Source organism: Myotis lucifugus, unplaced genomic scaffold (assembly GCF_000147115.1).
Source record: "Myotis lucifugus unplaced genomic scaffold, Myoluc2.0 scaffold_13, whole genome shotgun sequence".
In the NCBI taxonomy this organism is placed as follows: Eukaryota; Metazoa; Chordata; class Mammalia; order Chiroptera; family Vespertilionidae; genus Myotis; species Myotis lucifugus.
Window position 1 is genome coordinate 10118029 of NW_005871061.1, and position 4263 is coordinate 10122291.

Consider the following 4263-nt stretch of genomic DNA (forward strand, 5'->3'; position numbering starts at 1 on the left):
TACTTATACATATACAGATAGTTTTTGTTGATTTCTCATTCAAACACTCTCACATCTTCTCAACCTACATCGCGTCCCGGCTCATCACCTTCTGTTCTCCTATCTCATAAAGGTGTAGCTTCTGGGGATGGCCCCATGGTTCTGGCATGCCAGTCGGGCCCAGATTTGTGCCCGGATGCATCCCCTACATCCCTCTGTGGGGTCTGGGGTTGCCGGCTGGCCTGCGCCCAGGATCGCCATGGCGATTGGAGGGCAGAGCTGGGCTGCAGGCCCAGCGGCAACCCCCGACACCCCAGAAGACACAAGCCCGCCATCCGTGACCCGATCCGGTCCCGGGTTTCAGGCCCGCGCCCATGTGGGGCTGCAGAAGCTGCCTGCCCACAGTGTGTGCAGCCGCAGAAACCTCTGGCTGGCGCCCGTGTGCAGTCTGCAGTCGGAGAAGGCGCCTGCCTGCCGCATCCCACTATGATCCACTGAGTTATGAGGCCAGAGAGCAAGGAGAACTTCCGCCCCTAAGTCAAAGTGGGGAGCGGAGGACACGGCCTGCCGGAAGCCAGTCCATCCTTGCTCCCCTCCTAAAGTTGCCAAAGGACAGGACCTAACCTAAGCCACATCCTCTGAGACAGCCAGGCAGGCACCACTGACCCTCTCTGCAGGCTGGGCCCCCCTCCCCCTTCCCCTGTCCCTGCACAGCTCCCATAGCTCCCCACTGGCTGAATCAGGCACAACAGGTTTGCAGCCACAGGGGCGATTTAGCAGCTAATGAAAAATGCGAGAACAAACAAATGAAGCAGCTACTGCAGTGGGGAAAAGACGTTCATCAAATTCGTTGTCTCTGAGAAACTGAGGCATCCAGCACAGGCCCCTGCACAGGATGAGGCTTCTGCTTCTAAAGAAATGTCCTGGGGTTAGAGGTGAGGGGGTGCTGCCCTTCCACTCTCTGAGCTCTAGGAGGAGTCTGTGCTCCCCCTCCTGGTATTCTTAACACCCAGAGACCCCTCCCCAATCCAGGGCAGGAATGTTCCATGCTGACCGCCTCCAGAAAGCAGAGAACAAAGAGGCACTTCTTGACTTCAAGCCTCTAAACCAGTGGTTTTCAACCTTGGCTGCACATTAGAATCACCTGGGAATCTTTTTAAAATCCTGATTTCTGGGCCTCATCCTCTGGAAATTCTGTTTCTTTGTTATGGGGTAGAGCCACAACATTAGTAACAAAGGATGAGGCGCAGAAATCAGGATTTTAAAAAGATTCCCAGGTAATCCTAATGTGTAGCCAAGGTTGAGAACCACTGCTCTAAACAGACTTGACCACTGTGGGCAAAGACCTGCAGCTGAGAGGGGACAGGTTCTGGGTGTCGAGGTCCAGAGCATGGAAGGCCTCCTGGGGGAGCAGTGGATCTGGAAGCCTGTGTGCTGGGTCAGAGACACCCCTGCCTCCCACCCTCCCCTGCCCTGCACATAGACGTGCCTGGACTGGGGTGAGGAGGAGAAGGAGAACTAGAGGGAAGGAACACTGAGTGTTTGTTGGCGGCCATGTAAAAAGGACTGTGACCCTCCCCTCCCACTGAGTCACTCCCCTAAGGCAGCAGGAGACAGAGGGTCTGAGAGCAGCCACACAGCTTTGTGGCCGTGACCAAGGCACCAAGATGGTGTCCATGCAACGGGGCTGAGGAGGTGTCAGAGGACCTCACCCCAGAAAACCCAATAGCTCTTTGTGTGAGAGAGAGAAGGTGGCAGGGAGGGATGAAGAGAGCGAATTGGACTCAAGAGGCCTCAAGGCCCAGATGAGGAGAATATACCAGGGGTCGGCATGGACTTGAGCTCTGAGGTGAGGGTCAGGTGAGGGTCAAGGGCACTGGGTGGGGGCCAGTCCAGACAGAAGACTGAGGTCCACATGTTCTTGACCCTGCTCGGTTCTTTGGCACCTCTGCCTGAGATATAAACTGTCTGACATGGAAGTACAACTCCAGAGAAGGGGGTGGGGAACCTAAGTTAAATAATATTTTGTTTTTGTTTTTTCACTTGGCAGAATGGGGGCTGAAGTTGAAGTTAGGTTTGGTTACTAAACAATAAAGAAAGCAACATTTCTTGCACACCCGACTGTGTGGTCTGAGTTTGCTGCTGCCTATAAACCGAGAAAAAGTTGTAAAATGCAGTACTAATCTCTAGGGTTTAGGTCAGACCAAGGAGTAGTGCCACTCAGCCAGAAGCTGGCTCATGGCTGGCCAGTGCGGAGGTGGTGGCAGGAGCCTCTCCCACCTCCATGGCAGCACTAAGAATGTCTAACAGTTTAGGCCCGATCCCTTGGGGGCCTAAGCCTTTAGTCGGACATCCCCCGAGGGCTCCCTGGCTACCAGAAGGATGTCTGACTGCAAGCTTAAGCCTGATCCCCTGGGGAGTGGGCCTAAGTCAACAGGTGGACATCCCCCAAGGGGTTCTGGACTGCAAATGGGCGCAGGCCAGGCTGAGGGACGCACCCCCCCCCCCCGCCCACCGAGTGCACAAATTTTGTGCACCGGGCCTCTAGTATATATATTTGCTGATCTGACAAAAATAGGTATGATTTTGATTCATTCACACCATATGGATATTGTGTTGGCTGTTGTCATTTAAAAAAAAAACAGATATTTTTATTGATTGCAGAGAGGGAGGGAGAGGGAGAGAGAGACAGAAACATCAATGATGAGAGAGAATCATTGATTGGCTGCCTCCTGCATGCCCCACACTGGGGATTGAGCCGGCAACCCAGGCATGTGCCCCGACCGGGAATCGAACCGTTACCTCCTGGTTCATAGGTCGACGCTCAACCACTGAGCCAGCCAGCCGGGTGTCACTTTTTATTTGAAAATCTAAGGGAAAACAGGTCAGTGCCCCTGACTAAATAATCAGGTATGGCATGTTTTAAAAATTTTTGCAGCACACCCATTGAAAGTTTCTGGACTATTGCCATGAAAACCTGGAAGACTTACAAGAATACTTAACCTTATGGCCTTATAACATGATTAAAATACATACTGTTAATTAGAATAGATTTTGAGAACATTTGGCTTGTTTCTGTAGCATTGGGGCTTTCTTGTCTTGAAAATTAGGCCTTGGTTAAAAATTCACTTTATATGGCTAAATCTTCTTTGCTCCTTCTTACATGTCTTTATCCAGTTCCTTCCAGCTAGTTATCCACTTAATCATTTATCTAGGAAATATTTTGAATTTTATCTGTAGAAGATTTTAGTTCATAAGCTATTTTCCTTTGGATGTGATTCAGAACACAGTGTTTCAAGTATACTTTTAGTTATTATACTAATATTAAAAAGTGACTTTATTTTTGCTTTGCTCAAAATACCATTTCCTTTAGAATGTGGTAAATCTAAATTTAAAGGGAATTAATACCTATTGAGTGGGGCTTTATATGAAAACATCTGTAACATGAACATGGGGCTGTCAGAAAAGGAATAAATCAAGGAAATGAGGGTAAGATATGCTTATCCTGTATAATAAGAGATGAATATTCTAATTAGCCATTACACCCTGAGGCGTAACGACCAAGTGGGTCACAACCAGATCACGGATCAGCAGAAGGGTGGGCCAGCGAGGTACAAGTGGGCTTCGGAGAGCTACAGGAGGGGGCCGGACAGCAAGCTATGAGGGGGGGGGAGGGGGGAGGAAGGCGGGGAGAGCTAAAGGAGGGCGGGGAAATGGGCGGAGAGCTACAGGAGGGCGGCAGCGACCTACTGGCTACAAGCAGGCAACAGAGAGCTACCAGATGAGGCAGGGCAGCAAGCAAGCGGGAGGTGGAGAGTTACAGGAAAGGGCAGGGCAAAAAGCTATGAGGGGGGGCAGGGGGAGCTACAGGAGGGCGGAGCTGTGGGCGGAGAGCTACAGGAGGGTGGCAGCGACCTACTGGTGCATGGATTCGTGCACAGGGCTACTAATCTATATATAAAAGCCTAACGATTGTTATGATAGAGTGACCAGAAAGATCAGAACGACTGGAATGACCAGAAATGACCGGAACGACCTGTTGACCAGTAATTATGTCACACACTGACCTCAAGGGTGCAGATGGATTCATTGCCGGAGCTTCCCCCTTGGTGGTCAGAGCACTCCCATAGTTGGGAGCTCCCTTCAGCTGACCGAACCTGTCCTCGGCAACCCACCAGCCTGGTGGGCAACACTTAACTCCCTTCAGTGGTTCGGAGGTCCAAACTTCTGGAGAATGGGCCAGGGCACAAACGGACAATGCCTCTTGCCTCAAGGAAATCAGTT